Below are 17,911 nucleotides of genomic sequence, written 5' to 3'. Positions count from 1 at the left end.
ATGGATTAAAATTTTATAGTTATCGGCTTATCGGTGCGGGGGTGGATTACTCAATTTTCTTATCGGGTAAACTGTTAATCCGTTAAGGATTTATCATATTTATATTCTTAGCCCTAACAAATAAAATATGTATTGTGATTGTAATTTGTAAACCTAAAGCTAAAGCCTCAACCTAAAATATGTATCTCTATTTCTGTTAATTGTGAAACCTGGTTGTTTTCTATCAAATAGTTCATTCCCTGTTTCTTGTTTGCCTATATTGTAGTTTGCTAATTTTCTTGGAAAACTGTTGCTACTTGCTACGGTATTTTTACTAATATTGAATCCAACATTTCAATCTTTTTTGTTATATTCCTATCCCTTTTTTTTTTGAAGGATATCAGTATCTTCTTTATAACCTATAAGGTAAAAATATTACATTTTGAGTCACTTTAAAGGCAGGTAATTTCCTTGACTACATGTGATTTTATCATTCATTTTTCTCTTAGATTTAACCGATACACCGCTCAATAATCGTTCGATAATTGCTAATCCGATACAAAACCAACTGATATCTTATAGGTTGGCTAGCGGATTAGCACTTTTAAAAGCCGATAACCGTTAAGCGTAATTATCCGTCCAATCCGCCCGATAAGCATCCCTAGTATGGGATGCACCGGTATCCTACAGTAGAGTAGTCCGTACTTGTTTGGGGGAGTCAGCATGGGATATTCTAGAGGCTATTCCCCCACATCTTCGTGTCATAGATATAATACGTCGGGGCGGTATCTACCGGTGCATCAAGGTTGGTCAGCTTGTGCACGATAGGGCTCTAGCGCCGACCATGATTGAGCGCTGGCGACCGGAGATCATACATTTCATCTCCGCACTGGCGAGGCTACCATCACCCTGCAAGATGTCGAGGTGATTTATGGTCTACAGATTGATGGATAGACATTGTATAGAGTGGAGCCTCCGCAGTTACTACCGTATCGCCAGGAGTTGACTAGACTCACTAGTTTCGTGCCTCAGCAGAGGGATATATGTGGACAGAGTCGGTTGTTGCGACCCTCCCTCCATGCTCACTTGCGCCTCGTAGATCTGCAGGATCCAATTGACGAGGCGACACCTCAGGCTGATGTTGACCGACGTTGTTATATCCCGCATTTTTGCATGTTCGGGAAATTCGAAATAATTTTGACTTGTAAGAAATAAGGCCATAAATTGATCTTTATTTAATAAATGTGTGTTGTCCATGAAATGTTGATGTGGAAACATGGAGGAAGGTCAAGGGCATACTGGGAAATTTTAGAAATTTGTTTCGGGAATTTTAAAATAAGACCCGCAACGATTTGGGCTTAATGAAAAAAAAAACAAAAAAAACAAAAAGGCCCAAGATTAAAGGGGGTGGCCGGCCATGGGCAATGGCCCAAGGCCCATTTGGAATTAAAACCCAAGAAATAAAAAGAGGTAATCACCATATTATTCATCACTTGTAGAACATTCAAGAAAAATAAACATTGAGAGCAAGAAAGAGAGAGGGTTCGGCTAGAACAAAAAAAAAAAAAAATCTTGAAGCCAAATCTTTGATGCAAAAATCTATTTCTTCTTGAATTCCTATTAAGTTGGAAACCCTCTTCAATGTGATACAAATTTGGAAGAAAAAGAGTACTTTTTTTACAAAGTGGAAATTCTTGAAAAAGGTAAGAATTCTACTCTTTTATCTTGGAAGAAGTTTATATATATGTTGTAGTATATGGAAGTGAATGTAAAGTATGAGAATTTTGTGTTATGGGTATGTGGGTGTGTGGCCGAAAATGGGTAAATGGAGAGGAATGATCAAATTTTATTTATTATGTTAATTGTGTTGTAATGGCCTTTTTATGCAAATGGAAGAATTTTAGTTTAAGTTGACATGAAAATTATTGTTAAGTTGTTATAGGAAATTTTGTGATTTTATTGTAAATTTATGTAATTATGGAAATGGAATTGTTAAGGTGTAAATTGTGGTTAATGTGATGAAATGGGAAGATGAAAAAAATATGTTGTGAATGTTGTGTTAAAGGTTGGAGATTTCGGATGAATTCTAGTCGTGGTGGAATTTTGTATAATTTGTAGAATAGTATGAGATGCCTTGAAATGCTTTTGAATGATCTTGAATTGGTAATGGATGTGTAAGTGTCGATAATTCGCTTGAAAAATTCGTAGTTGAATTGAATGTCGATGAATTATGTTGAAAGGAAGGTTACTAATGTGGAATGCGTTTTAAATTGGTTTTTGATGTTATTGGTTTGGTTGCTGGTATTGTTGGTATGGTTGTTGATGAATTTGGCCGAGTTTAATTCTCGGGGATGTTGAATTTACAGGGGAGGTGCTGCCGAAATTTCGGTAGACAAATACTAATTAGAATTAAAATTCTAAGTACTAGTAGCTGATTTTTTTTGGAAATTAATAACATTATTGTAGATATTGGAGAGCCCGAGACCTGAGTCGGGATTGGTTGGCAAGCGATCGAGATTTGGTAGTGAGCGATCGAGGTATGTAAGGCTTAGCATTCTTCCTTTTTGGCATGACCCTTATGAAGTAAATGAATAATATATATATGTATGTTCCAAAGAAAATTTTACTCTTAGAGCCACTAGGATGGCCTATGTCTTTGATTTCCATGAACTAGTTCATATGACTTGTCACATACTTATGATGTTTGAAATATTAGTCGGTACGCTTCCGGATATGGTTTGGAAAATATTTGATATGGCCTAAGTTTGGATATGTATATTCTAGAGATGTGTATATGATTTTAAGGCTCCATTTGAAGTACTCTATAAGGTTGTTTGAAAGCTTCTTAAAAATAAATGATACTAAATTTTCAAGGAAATGACCTATGAAGTGATTCGAAAGTTTGGTAACTTAAAAGCTCGCAACTTTTGTATAATGATTCCGATGGACTCTATACTTACCTTGAGCCTTCTGCTATCAGTATATATATATTTATTTGTCGAGTCTTGGAATTTATTTACGTGTATGCATATGGTTCCCGCACTACTCCGCTCGTGCCTATTACTATGATATCGTTCGCCGGATCCCGGGCCGGTTTTGTGATCGTGCGCACTATGTAATATTCGGCAGTATGATGTGTTACGGTTCCCGAGACCTCGCCATAGGGCCGGGTACCGCTTATATACGGCGTTATGATGTGATATGGTATACGATGTGTTCGGATGATATGATATGTTCTGATGATATGATACGTTCGGTGATTGTAATGAAATTTGAAACTTTCTGGAGTATGATATGTTGTGGCGCCAGCGTCGGAGTGGCGACCACGTTCCTGAGCCTTATGCATGATTTTATTTGCATGATATATATATATATATATATATATATATATATATATATATATATATATATATATATATATATATATATATATATATGTTTTCTGCACCGATTTTGATATACCCATTCTGTAACCAAATTCTGTACTCCCCAACTCGGTTATGATTTGGATTTCTGTATTTCATGCTTTACATACTCAGTACATATTTCATACTGACCCCCTTTCTTCGGGGGCTGCGTTTCATGCCCGCAGGTACGGACGTTCATTTTGGTGATCCCCCAGTATAGGATACATACTCTGCCACTTGGATTACTCCTTTTGATTCGGAGCTCATACTTTTGGTACATATCTTCTGCTACACATATTATGTATATATATGACTATTTGGGTACGGCGGGGCCCTGTCCCGTCATATGTTTCTGTTATGTTTTGTAGAGGCCTGTAGTCATGTATGTGGGTCATGGGTCATGTTTGTTCGTTTGTGATTATGATTTCGTCTTAATGCGGCCCCGTTTACTATTATGGCCAAAACGGCCCATTTGTCTGTGTATGTGCGTATATCTGGCGATGTGTATTCCGCCAATATATTGGATTTGGATATGATGTTTCTGTACGGGCGACCGCTTAAGATGATATTTGTTTGCAGTATTTTCTTAAAATGACGTATGTTAAGTTCGAATGAATTTTGATATGTCAATATGATACGTAAGTTTATTTGGGTGTCCAAATAGGGCACCAGTCGCGGCCCACGGGGCTGGGTCGTGACAGAATCGGTATCAGAGCGGTGTGTCCTCGGAATGTCTACAGGCCGTGTCTAGTAGAGTCTTGTTTATCGATGTGTTGTGCACCACATCTATAAACAGGAGGCTATAGGACATTTAGGGCGTTACCTTTCTTTGAATCTTAGATCGTGCGATAGAGCTGTGCTATTAGGATGACTCTTTTCTGACCGGCTGTTATATTTTTTTTTTCCAGTGATGCCTCCAAAGAAGGCGACGGCTGCCCAGAAGGGCAAAGCAGTGGCAGGAGAGACCATCCAGGCACAGAGAGCTACTCGGACTCGTACTCAGACTACGTCTGATACTGCGTCGCAGTCAGCGGGCTCCGCTATGCCGTCATCATCAGAGGAGCCTGGAGCAACTCCACCATTAGCCCCAGTGACTCTAGCGCCCGAGCCTCCATCTCCTCAGCCAGGGGCGGAGGACAAGGCGATGAGAGAGGCCGTGCAATTATTGACGACACTAGTAGCAGGTCAGGCTCGCAGACGCGGGCTAGGAGGTGATGATATAGACAGACGTGACAGTCTGAGGGTTCAGGATTTCTTGACTTATGGTCCCCCAGAGTTTTACGGGTCAAATCCCGATGAGGACCCCCAGGATTTCATCCGACAGATGCAGCGCTCGTTGAGACTGGTCAGGGCTTCTGAGACCGAGTCTGTCGAGTTAGCTTCACACAGATTGCGGGATGTTGCGATCAATTGGAACGAGTCATGGGAGCTGTCCAGAGGTGAGGATGCTCCACCGGCCGTATGGGATGAGTTTGTAGCCGCCTTTCTCAGCCACGTTTTGCCCCCAGAGTTGCGGCGGGCGAGAGTTGATAGATTTCTGCAGCTGCGGCAGAGAGGAAGGAGTGTCCGAGAGTACAGCCTGGAGTTTGATTCTCTGGCTAGATATGCACCTGCCATAGTAGCTGAGATGCCTGATCGGATGCACCGGTATGTGATAGGATTGGATCGATATTTGATTGACAGCTCTATGGCGATGGTATCGCAGACTGGTATGGACATTGCCCGATTACAGGCTTATGCCCAGGGGATGGAGGACCGATCTAGAGAGGACCAGTCGAGCAGAGATCGTGATAGGAGACCGCCCAAGCGGGCTAGGTCAGTTGGGTATTCTGGAGAGTCTCGAGGCGAGCAGCCTCAGCAGTAGCGGTTGTTGACACCCAATTTTGTCCCTCTTTTATTTTTAGCTTACTCGGATTTCTAAATTTACTGACAAGCTAAATACTTTATTTTCACTATTATTTTTTTCTTTCTTATTTATTATTATTGCTACTGTTATTTTCAACATCGCGAGCATTACTTTATCGCAGATTTTAAATGTCCATCATCGTTTCATTTTTTGGGTTTGAAATTGTTAAATTAATTACAAGACAATACTTTACAAAATCTTTATTTTTTCTACATATTAATTATTAATTGTCTTTACATAGTATATGTTGCATTAAATTAGAAGCCCAAGAATAATTAAATAGAGGAGAAAGGATCAACAATTTTCACCTCATAAACAATTGCTCGGAAGTATATCAATATTGGACTCATTTTGAAGCTCGTATTTTAAAACGACGCGCTATAATTTTTATTTCGTCAAAATATTATTTTACAAGGGACAAATTCTTGATAATTCTATTTACCTTTTTCCCTATTCCATAAAAAATAAAATAAAAAATTTAAAAATCCTTCTCAAAGTTTCCATCTAATTTCTTTCTCCTAACTTTTCATCTTAATTTCTTCCTTCTTTTCTTTTTGGGGCTCGACATGTTTCCTCCTTTTTGACTTCATTTTCCCTAAATTGCTCATTCTTCCCCAATTCAAAGGAATCCTCTTTCTCTTTCTTTTCCCTCTTCTCTTCTTTTTCATCTTCTCCTTCTCTCCATCCCTCACAGCTGCACACCCCTTTCTCCCTTCACTCTCACGCTCCCTCCACCTTTCCTTGTCCTCTGCTCCTTCCACTCACCATCTGCTCCCAGACGATCCCTACCTCATTTCCTAAACCCGAATCTAAACCTTATAAAGAGGTTGGTCTTGAACGTTTTCAGGGGATTTTTTGGGGGGGACGACATTCAACATTTTTTTATCTTTAATCACTACTCTAAATCTGGAATTCGTTCGAACTCTGTTCTATTTCAATTCTTTGGCAGCCTCTTTAAACGTTCCTAATTATTTTTTTACATATTTCAATTGCTATACTTGGGAACACCCATTTTAAAATTAAGTCGTGTTGCTCTTTTGGCTCGTTACTTTAAGATCGAGCGTAGATTCGACGCCGACGACCCCATTCACTGCACCATAAAAAGGTAATTTTCCCTCTCATCTTAGTATTTTAGTTCTAGGTATTTTTAGTTTCGCGTAGATCGATTTAGCTTCAGTTCATTTTAAGTTAAAAATTTGTATTCCTGTTTATCATTTCATTCTGCTTGCTGTTTGCATTCGTGTATTAATCATAGTATTAACCTGGTTTGACTAGAGTATTATTTCCTTTTAAAGTTTCTCATATGTTTAAGATGTTAGGATATTTGTTTACTTTGAATGATATTTAATTTTTAGCAGGATCTTTTGGCTTATTTTTTTTTCTTTTGAGTTGGCTACTGAAGAGTATGCTAAGAGGATAAAAAAAAGAGTGTGTCTTTTTTTTAAGTCCATAAATTCAGAACATGTATCTATTTGGATCTCATTTGGCAGATAAGTTTAAAACTAAGAATGTAATCTGTTTTGTCATTTGTAACTGGAGTCCATGATTCCTCACTTACACAAAAAATACAATTTATAAAGTCTCCCTAACATTCTCCCAGTATTTCTAGCTATATAGCTTTACTTTGGGAATAGAAAAAATGAAATTAAAATAAAACCAACATTCTTTCTTGCCTACCTAATTCCAAATTTTGGGATTTTGTCTTTAAGTAATTGGATGATAGTGGCATGCAGAGATAAAAGCTGCAAATGCTAATGTTGATGATATGATGCTTTTGATTAGTTATATATATATATAATATATATATACTCTTTATTTCTTCCAACATGCTCACGTGATTTTTCCTTAGATTGTTTTGCTTTGGAAAAAGAGTAAAAAGTATGTTTTTTTTAGAGTAGACAACGCATGCACTTCATCTATGTTATTACATGTGTAAACATACAAAAACAATTCAAAGTTATATGCATTCATAATACAAAAAGTAATTACATTGTGGTTGTAACTTTTAGCCAATTTGTGCAACATCGGAAAAACGGATGCAAATGCTTTCCAATATTAACCTTCTATACATCCTTATGAATGCATATACATGGGATATATTTAAATATACACATTATATGTATAATCTACCAATTTGTTTTGAGTGTATATTTTACATGCTTAGTCTTATTTATTAATCATATACTAATCCTTTTCTTTTCATTTTTTATGCATGGCTATCGAACACGAGTTCCTCGGACTCGTCCTCCTCCGCATTCGGTGTTGGGCTAAAAGCCCAACAAAAATACTCCTCGAGTCAGCTCTATCCGCAGCCAAGAAACAAAAAAAATATTCTGGGCTGAGGCCCATAACAGAGGCAGCGAACAACATCAATCTTAAAATGGGCTGAGCCCATTTAAATCATTTTTTACGTCTTTATTTTATTTTCTTTGTGCATTTACTTTGTAATTACGTGACTAACACTTTTTCTTATTTTGTCTTTCCTTAGCTAGAATGAACCTTAGTAGCATTAAGGGGTTTAGTTTAGTAATGGGTAGTTAATTTCACAAATTACATTCACTTCTATTTAAAAAAAAAAACTATTTATAGTATCTATAACATTTATTTGAGTAATGGATTTTCAAAATAGCATGACTACATCATTTGGGTTAAAGGAATCATTTCTCATTATTACCATCCTAGGAATTTGAAAATATCACTAACACACAAAATATGAATCCAATTGTATTTTACAAGCATTTTTCAAGATTTACTTGATTATATATGTTTTTGGCCGAAATTGATTAAATAAAGAGTAATAAAAAAAATAGAAAGAAATTCATGGCCTTTTCATCATATTTAAGAATGTAAGTCTAGGTATTCTTATGCTTTCATATTCATATAACATCATTTTATCTAAAGATCACATTTGTCAAATCATTTTTTTAAAGGCTATTATTCATAGGCAAATTATCCTACTTTCTACAAATCTTATTTTTTCGAATAACATTATTATATTTCTCATTTAAGGCCTTAGCAATATTTTGAGTCTCAATTAACATTTAGAAGCTCTTTACGCAAATTATTATGTTTTCTATAAATATTATTTTAAACAACACTATTATACTTTCATTTAAAATTTTAACAACATTTATAAGTCATATTTCAAAATAGCATTAAAGTACTCTTTTATACAAATTATTATTTTCTACAAATTCTATTTTAATAGTATCCTTACATGTCCATCCATAACTTTAGTCATACTTACAAAGCTACTTTCTTTTTCCTATAATACTATATTTACACTTAGCCTAATTAATTATAAGTCCGGTCGGTTAATCATTATTAATGGGTCTTAAAGGATGCCTAATATCTTCCCTTTAGACTAATTGAACCCTTACCTAGAATCTTAAGTTTCGCAGACTTTAAACAGAGTTAACTTTAAACATAACTTTAATAAATTTTAGGTGTCCTAATTCACCGTAAATAATTAGGTGGCGACTCCTTAAAATAACTAAAAACAGGAATCACCAATATGTTGTACCTCTAATTTAACCCGGTTAAAATGGGGTATGACAGCTTGGCGACTCTGCTGGGGACTAAACCTAGGTTCTAACCATAACGGACTTAGATTTAATTGGGCTTTGTGTGCTAACTTAGTTACTTTATTTGCCTAAACTGTTTTACATGCTGTTAATTGTTTGTTTGATATAAACTGTTTGTTTTGATATAAACTGTTTATGTGTTACTGCTTTGATAAATTGTCATTCCGTTCATATTTCTTCCACTTCTGGAAACTCACACTATCACACGTACACGCGAGGAGTGTTTTGCGCACCCGCAAATTTCTTTCGTAGAATCCAAATTTTAGGAGAGTTGGCGTATGCGCGGGTTGCCCGAGTAACGGGGACCGCGTAGCCTTCTCACTCGAGTTGTCCGCTCGGGAACCTTGCTTCTAGTAAACCCACTCCTAGTCAACCTAGGATAGAGCTAAACCAACACCTTTTATTAAGAGCATACATTTCATATCCTAGGAGGTTTAATACCCTTGGTGTATTAAGCCCATTAGATGACTTTATCCAAACGTCCAAGCGGGTTCACGACCCCAAGTGACACCAATCATACTTTATATGCATGTTTGAAGGATAACTGTGCCTAAATATCGACTATTTGCTCTAATTAATTAAACTTTAGGAAGAAGGGAATGACTAACGTTTCTATGACAGGTATGCATTTGCATCGGAGTACAACAAATGACGAAGATCAAGGGCATCACAAATGGAGCTAGAAAGTTAGACATAGAAATTTTATTTACTTTATTTAGATTAGGAAACACTTTATGTCGTATTCATTTGACATGTAATAAATATTACATTATTTTGTACTTTATTTTTTGAGAAATATAATTTGTTTAATTAATCAAAAGCAACGGGATGACATATTATGGCACACTTTACCCTTCAAAAAATGTTAGGCCCACCTCTGGCACAAAGAGGTCACACGCATATTAGGACGCGTTATTTGTTTTGATATAATCGTTTATACTTGTTTGACAACTTGCTTGACTTTATTTGATGAATTATTTGCTACATGACTTACTTGACTTTACGTGATAATGACTTTACCTAAAGATGTTCACGAGACTAACATCATTTATACTTTATGTTTCTTTATCTTATTCCCAAAAGAGAGTTGATTCGTGTTGACACTCAATGGCCGACCATCCTTACATCACAAGGTCAAAGACGTCATCGTTACCTGAACGTAGTTGGGTTGTTCAAGGAAATGAAATTACCATGTCTGATCCGGCCGTATCTATTTCAACTGGTGTGGAAAACATCGTGATCTCTAGCGATCCGCCCGAGACTTCCGAACACGGAACCGCTAGTCAACGGGATGAACATATCGCCCGCCTGACTCAAGAAATTGAGAATGTACGTGGAGAACTAAATCGGGTTAGGGACTTGACCAATTTATCCATCACACTCCAAAATTCACCTCCTGAACCTAGAAATACTGCACCAGACCCACCTCGTTTCCCATCACTCGAATCCCCAGTTCCTGAGCATTTTTCTCCTCAAAACAATGCACCTACCAACAACAACTTACCTCCGATCACCCCCGCAAATCCACCAAATCCATCATCCGCCTATACTCCCCCACAAAGTCAACCACCCACTTACACTAGCTATACTCCTCCACAAAATCAACCACCCACCTACACCACCTACACTACTCCTAATCCACCACCCGTCAACCCACCAAATCAATCGCTAGTTCACACTCCCTATGTTCCTTTACCCACCAACACTAATCCGCTACACACAACCACTCCTCTAAACCCACCAAATCAACCACCTATAAACACCAATTATAACACACCACCTCTTGTCCAAAACACCCTCATCGTCCAAACTTATCCAACCCATCATATACACGGGGCACACTTTGTCACCCCAAATGCACAATGTGTTCCTCCGGTATATGCCACAGAAACACAAGCCTTTACCAACCCAGTAACGATCAGGCTCCAACCCGAGGTAGATCAATACGAAGAAATGGAAAAAGATGCAAAGGCAGGGGCAGATAACATATTGCTAAAAGAGATCCACAGTCTCAAAGAAGCAATGAGAAACCTTCAAGTTGCTAGAGGAACTAAGAGTGTAGAATATGAGGATCTCTGTGTTCAACCTGACGTCGATTTACCCGTAGGCTACAAACCGCCAAAATTTGATACGTTCAATGGAACAGGCGACCCTCATACACACTTAAGGGCTTATTGTGACAAACTGGTTGGAGTGGGCAGAGACCAGAACATAAGGATGAAGCTCTTCATAAGAAGCTTATCTGGCGAGGCACTTACTTGGTATACACAACAGGACGTCCGTAAATGGCGTGGTTGGAGTGACATGGCACAAGACTTTATGGACAGATTCAGTTTTAACACCGATATCACGCCGGATAGAGTCTACATGACTAAGTTGACCAAGAAAGTAGCTGAGACATTCCGCGAGTATGCGCTACGTTGGAGGTCAGAAGCGGCCAAGGTTCAACCTGTTGACACCCAATTTTGTCCCGCCTCTCTGCCAAAATACCTATTTTTAAGCTTCTAATATTTTTTGAAAAAATAATAAAAATATATATATTGTTTACTATAATTATTAGCCTCTTATCAATACCGCCATTGTATCATCCTATCAATTATTATTATTTACCGTATTTTATTATTATTATTATTATTCACAATTTTTTATCATTTCAGTATTTTTACCAGCTTACGCACACACATCGCATTTATCTTTGCATAATTAAATAATAGTATTTTTTCTTACCGGGGATTTTCGGAATATTATTGCACGGCTATTACAACGCCATTTTTTATCTGAGCATTAATGTCTGCATATTTCGTGTCGATCAATATTTTAACACAAGTTACTTAAATAGGTCTCTTATTCAAATTTAGAAGCCAAACTATTTCTTGCACTCGGTCCGTATTTTGACTTACCGATCCCCAAATCAAAGTCCGATTAACTCCTAATATTTTTTGGACCAGACCATATTTTTTATCTCAATTTTCAGACCAGTCCATGTTTTAATTCACTAGTCCATTTTTTAATACCCGGTCTAAAAATTGACCCGGTCCATAAATGAACCGGGTTTGACCCATTTCAGTGAAAATAAGGGGAACCCTTTTAGGGTTTCCCCTCATTTTCGTTCCCACCTCATCACCGCCGTTTCTCCCTTCCCCCATTTCCTCTCCTTCTCCGTCTTCTCCACCTCCTCCTTCCTCCACCGCCGCATCTCTTTCTCCCTTCCCCCCTTTTTCTCCACCTCCCCATCGCCGCCTCACCTGACGCCCCACGTTTCCTCTGCCAACTCCACCACATCCGGTTCCCCACGCTCACGTTACCCCCCCACTTCACTTCCTCACCTCCCCCCCACGTTCTCGCTGTTCCTCACTCCCACTGTCACTCCCACCATACCTTGTCTCCACCCACGCCCGCTGTCACCCCCACTCAACCTTGTCTCCCCGCTCCTCTAAATAAAAAATTAGTTCGCCCCATAAGGAGGGGCTGGACAAGCGAAACCCCCCAAGAATTGAAACTATAAAATCAAGAAAATTCCTTGAAGAGAGGAGGAGGGAAAATAAAAAGAAAGGTTTTTTTTAATCGGCGAAAACCCTCCCCTGAACCTGGAGGATTGTTTTGGATTCGTGAAATCCCCAAGAACAAGTTGTATTAATGGCAGAAATTCCCCCCATAGACAAGATTAGTTCTTGAGTATTATCGTTTTGATATCGAGCCAAAATCCACACTATTTTTGTTCTATTTTTTCCCTTGTCATCTGTTTGGATTCGAGGATATATAAATTCAGGATTCGCGGCATTTCGAAGTAGATTTGTGGTGTTCGAGTGGATATCGAAAACCCTCGCCTCACTTCGCTGCGTCCGAAGAAGGTAAACCTCCACTCTTTTAAGCATAACACTTTTAATTAGGTATCTATGTACGTAAGTCTGTATATGGGATGGTAGCTGTTAAATTAGTCTACAATTAGTCTTAACGCGTCTGTTTTAGGTTATTGTTTGTTGACGATTGTGTGGATTAACTGGTTTATTCGACATTAATGTTCGGTCCATATGAATGTGCCTGATTAGTTCATTGGCAAATATATAAAATTGGGATCTCTGGAAAATTGCTAAACGCTAACAGTGTCTGTTCAATCAAGACTAGTTTTGGTTATTCGACATCTGTTCAAAGTAGTTAGCTAATCTGTTGTTTTTTTCTTCATGAAATCAGTCAATTAATCGTTAGTGTGCTTGCGGATTTGTTTAGTTTGGGTGTCGTTCAATTATGTGTTTATAGATGTGGTTCAGATGTGTGCAGTTCGATCTTTGCTTAACTGTTGTCTTTATCGTACTACATGTGTAGTAAAAAATGATTATATGATCCATCATTCGTTAATCCACCAGTATGACTAGTCTGTCCATGATTCAAGCACTAGTTAGAAATTATTAGGCTTGTGGAACTAAAAAATGAAAGGAACTCTTTGTGTGATAGATAATATTCTATCTTGAAACTTCTTCATTTTCTGCTTGTCAATAATCTCCCTCCCCTGTGCTAGCAGTTCGAATAGGATACTCTTACTTTGTGTCAATGATTGGTTGCAGCTTAGTTGCTTCAAAACTGTAGCAAGTTAGGATTATTATTTGGCCAGAATATTTCTCATCTGAAATGTCCATCTTCTAATGGTTATATCCAAAAGTAGAGTCCCTTTTCTCTCTCAAATACAAGCTTATATGACTATGGAGTATCTCTCTTCCCTTCTTTGACAAGCTGGTTGATAAGTTCCTTTGCGTTTAGAATAGTGGTTTCTTCTAAGGACAGCGAATTAGGCAATCAGGTAAACCAAGAAAGTTGAGTTCTCTTCCAAAGTATGGTCTTAGTATTTGTAAAATACAACCAGTTGATTTTTTTTTGCCTTACTTAGATGAAATGCTGTCCCTGATAATATGGCAAAGTGGTTGTTCCTTTTCCTCCTTTTAAAGAAAATTTGTTTAACTTTCTCGAGGATTCACTTCTCCATTTTGATAGTTAGCATGCTTTTAAGGTTTTCCAGAGAATTATGGATCGACTAACTTCGGGAAAGTTGGTTTCTTCTTCATAATGTGATTTGGAGTGTGTTAGGCTTAAACTAGAATCTGTTCCTTTCCCTTAATTTGTATAAGAAAATTGTATGAATGTTATGGTGATTCTGTGACTATTCAATCCCCTATAAAGGTCTTTCCATGTCATTTGATTATCACATTTCGCCTGGCTTGTTAGATGAGTTTCACTTCTGTTTCTTTTGTTTGATACCACGATCATGGTATCTGTGTTCTCTGTTTTGAACTTCATACACGTTTAAGCATAATGAATATCATGGTGTCTGATTCTGGCTATGTCGAGTGCCGGCCGTTCGTATGTCATAAACGCGTGTTGGCTGAATTGCGTATATATGCTGAACATATACACAGTGTATGTATTTAACCTACTGGTCTGCTTTGAGTCTGCGTCTTATATGTTTTAGCCACATTTATCAATTAGATACTAATCCTTTTTGTTTATTTTGTTTGCATGACCATCACGTATGAGTTCGAGAGACTCATCTCCCGCATTCGGTGTTGGGCCAAGGCCCAACGAAATACGATTTCCCCCTCTGTCCAGCTCTGTCCGCAGCCAAAGAAACAAAAGTGGAATTCCGGGTCAAAGCCCAAATAGAATAGCAGCAGCAGTCTCGAATGGGCTGGCCCATTTAATATTGTTGGCCTCTTCTTTTTTTTATTTTATTTTTTTCTTGTGCATTTAACTTGTATCTATGCAACTAACCCTTTATCCTATTTTATTCTCTTAACTTAGATAGGCTTTAGTGTATTAACGGGCTCAGTTTAGTAAGGGGTAATTTAGTTTAAGAAAGACTAACAAAATCATTCCATTAGTTTATTTCCCTTCTTTTTCATATTAAATGTCTAATATTTTTCATTTTTTGGAATGATTAATTTGCAAAATAGTATGACTATATATTCTAAGTAAAAGGAAATCGTGTTATCATAAATGTTTCAAAATGCTACTAATACGCAAATATAAATTCAAGTATATTTTATAAACAATTCTTCAAATTTGGAATCAATCATGCATACTTTTAACTAGGCATAATTAATAAGAAAACTCACTTCCTTTTGAATCCTATTATAAGCTTAGATTTTTACATTGCCACATTCACGTTATATTTTCTACAAGTCTTATTTTAAATAGCATTCACTATATTTCCTATAAAATCTTAGCAACATTTGGAGCTCCATTTAAATAGCATCTAAAATCTTCATTATGCAAAATATCTTTTACAAGTTTTCTTTCTAAATAGCATCTTATTTAAAGCTTCAGCAATATTTATAAGTCTTCTTTAAATGTCATTTTTATTTTAATAATGCTTGTAAGTTTTATTTCATGCAAATTATCACATTTCCTATAAATCTTATTAAATACTATCTTTCATTTAAGGCTTCATCAATATTTTCAAGTCTCACCTATTAAACAACGCTATTATACTTTCGTCTAAAACCTTAACAACATTCATAAGTCCTATTTAAAAAAAATGGCATTTAAAGTCTCTTTTATACAAATTATTATATTTTCTGTAAATCTTATTTTTAACTAACATTTTTTTTAAAACTTTAACAATATCTTAAAAACATTTTCTAAGTTTTAAGCATTATATTTACTCTCCATTAATTAACCTAAGTTTGGTCGGATAACCGTAAGTTAACGGATTCTAAAGGATGCCTAACCCCTTCCCTTTAGGATAACATAGAGCCCTTACCTAGAATCACACTGGTTAAGCAGATTATTAATTGAGGTTTAGTTTTAACTTTCCCTTAGTTAACATCTAGGTGTCCTAATTCACCGTTAAATAATTAGGTGGCGACTCCTTAAAACAGAATAAACAGGAATCACCAATACGTCATACTCCTTAAATCGAACCCGGTTAAAATGGGGTGTGACAGCTTGGCGACTCCGCTGGGGAACTTTAGGCTTTTAACCATAACAACTTAGGTTATTAAATAATTTGTTGGATGCTTTGTTTGTTCTGCTTTATCTTGCCTATATTGTTGCTTTCTATGCTTTTAAGTTTTTTTTATTGGTCCATTCCTTATGTGCATTTTCTATGTAATATGTATATTACTGCTTTCCTTAAATTGGCATTCCGCTCATATTTCTTCCACTCCTGGAAAACTCACACATATTCACACACTTAAAACGGCTTCGCAGTTTGCGCCCGTGCACTACTAAATTTCCCTTTAGTTGGATTAGTCTTGTGGATTTAGTCGATCGGCGGTGCAGTCGACGGCCACGGACTTTCCACTCCCAAGTTGTCCGTTTGGGAGAGCCTTGTGTCATAGCAAAACCACTCTTAGTCTACCTAGGGTAGAGCGAAACCAAAACCTTGTAAGGACATGCATCATTTTAAACCTAGGAAGCTTAATACCCTTGGTGTATTAAGTTCATTAGTCAGCCTTACCAAATGTCCAAATGAGTCTATGACTCTAAGTGACACTACTCACTATCTATGTGCATTATTTGAAGGACAAATATGTGGAATATGTGGACCTAATACTCTATAGATAAATATTTCAAGGAAACTGACATTTTGTTGCAGGTTGCCGTGGAGCATTAATTAATGCCGGAGGTTGAAGACAACCAAAGGAAATTAGTGAAGTTGAAGTATTAGATATCTTAGGTTGATTTTGAGATGTATTATTGGCATGTAATAATTTTTATTCTTGCAAATTACTTTTAGGAGGAGTTGTGGATTGATACATAAAAGACATGTTTGTCCTTCAAATATTCGTTAGGCCTACCTCTGGCATAAAGAGGTCCCTTGCATTATAAAACGCGATGTATTATGTGCAATAATGTGTTTATATGCAATAATATTTCCTTACCGTATACTGACTCATTTTCTTTTTTTCTTTTTCTTGTTTCTTTTTAAAATTTATTTTCAAAATAAAAGGTTGACTTGTGCTAAAAGGGAACTGGCGGAGCATCCATATTTCACACGGTCTAAAGCCAAGAAATCAGATTCTGACTCATCACTAATCACCTGGTTAACTAAAAGGACTCGTTCTAAAATGGAGCAAAGTTTGATCAATGCAACCACTTCATCTGAGCCATCTCTTAGTTTACCAATCACGAGTGATCCCACATCCTCTAATGAACCAGAAACACATTTGGAGATAATTGCTCGTCTGGAGCGACGAGTTGCTGAATTAAGTCACATGGTACTTCACAACCGGTCATTTTCTCAAACACCACCACATATGACTCCATCTCAGGGGGTTCGTCAGACTTTGCCTATGCCACCTCCATTCCCAAATTTGGACGAATTTAACCAAGCAAATTATTTCACCACTTCTCAGCCAGTTCGTTCCGAACACCTCACTCAAAATGCTCCCTTTTTATTTACAACCACCTCTTCAAAAGCTCAATTCATACCGCCAGCACATGACACACATCAAGTTCCGCCGGTGTATACTTATACCACAGCTCCACCCATGACACAAGTCCAGGGACAATGTCGCACAGATGTTGATCATTATGTCGAAGTTGAAAATGAGGCACGGTCAATTAATGATGAAATGATAAATAGAAAGCTCAAAAGTTTGGAGGATGCCATGAGAAGTTTGCGTGGACTTGGTAGTAACCAAAGCGTGAGATATGAAGAATTATGTGCATTTCCTGAGGTAGAATTGCCGCCAGGTTACAAGATTCCAAAATTTGAGAAGTTTGATGGGTCGGGGAACCCTTTCTTCCATTTGAAGGTCTATTGTGAAAAGTTGATTGGTGTGGGGAAGAATGAAGGGATAAGAGTCAAACTATTCAATCAGAGTTTGAGTGGAAAAGCCTTGGAGTGGTATTCTAAGCAAAATACAACCAAATGGCGTACTTGGGATGATTTGGCAAATGCTTTTGTGGATCACTACAAGTTTCATGTTGAGATCGCTCCTGACAGAATCTCAATTACAAAGTTGAAGAAGAAGTTCACCGAATCATTTCGAGAATATGCTATACGGTGGAGGGAAGAAGCATCTAGAGTACACCCACCC

At 37.3% G+C, this 17,911-nt stretch overlaps 1 long non-coding RNA gene across 1 annotated transcript; it reads left to right on the top strand.

The window, feature by feature from the left end:
• Window positions 1-1,493: 1,493 nt before the first annotated feature.
• LOC132608740 (uncharacterized) lies at window positions 1,494-3,949 on the top strand. Its single transcript, XR_009570510.1, has 3 exons — window positions 1,494-1,682; window positions 2,446-2,516; window positions 3,572-3,949. It is a non-coding gene; the product is annotated as an uncharacterized LOC132608740 (long non-coding RNA).
• Window positions 3,950-17,911: the final 13,962 nt, after the last annotated feature.

The sequence above is a fragment of the Lycium barbarum genome, chromosome 9 (assembly GCF_019175385.1).
Source record: "Lycium barbarum isolate Lr01 chromosome 9, ASM1917538v2, whole genome shotgun sequence".
Classification (NCBI taxonomy): Eukaryota; Viridiplantae; Streptophyta; class Magnoliopsida; order Solanales; family Solanaceae; genus Lycium; species Lycium barbarum.
Note: the sequence above shows the minus strand (reverse complement) of the source record. Positions and strands in the feature narration are given on the sequence as shown.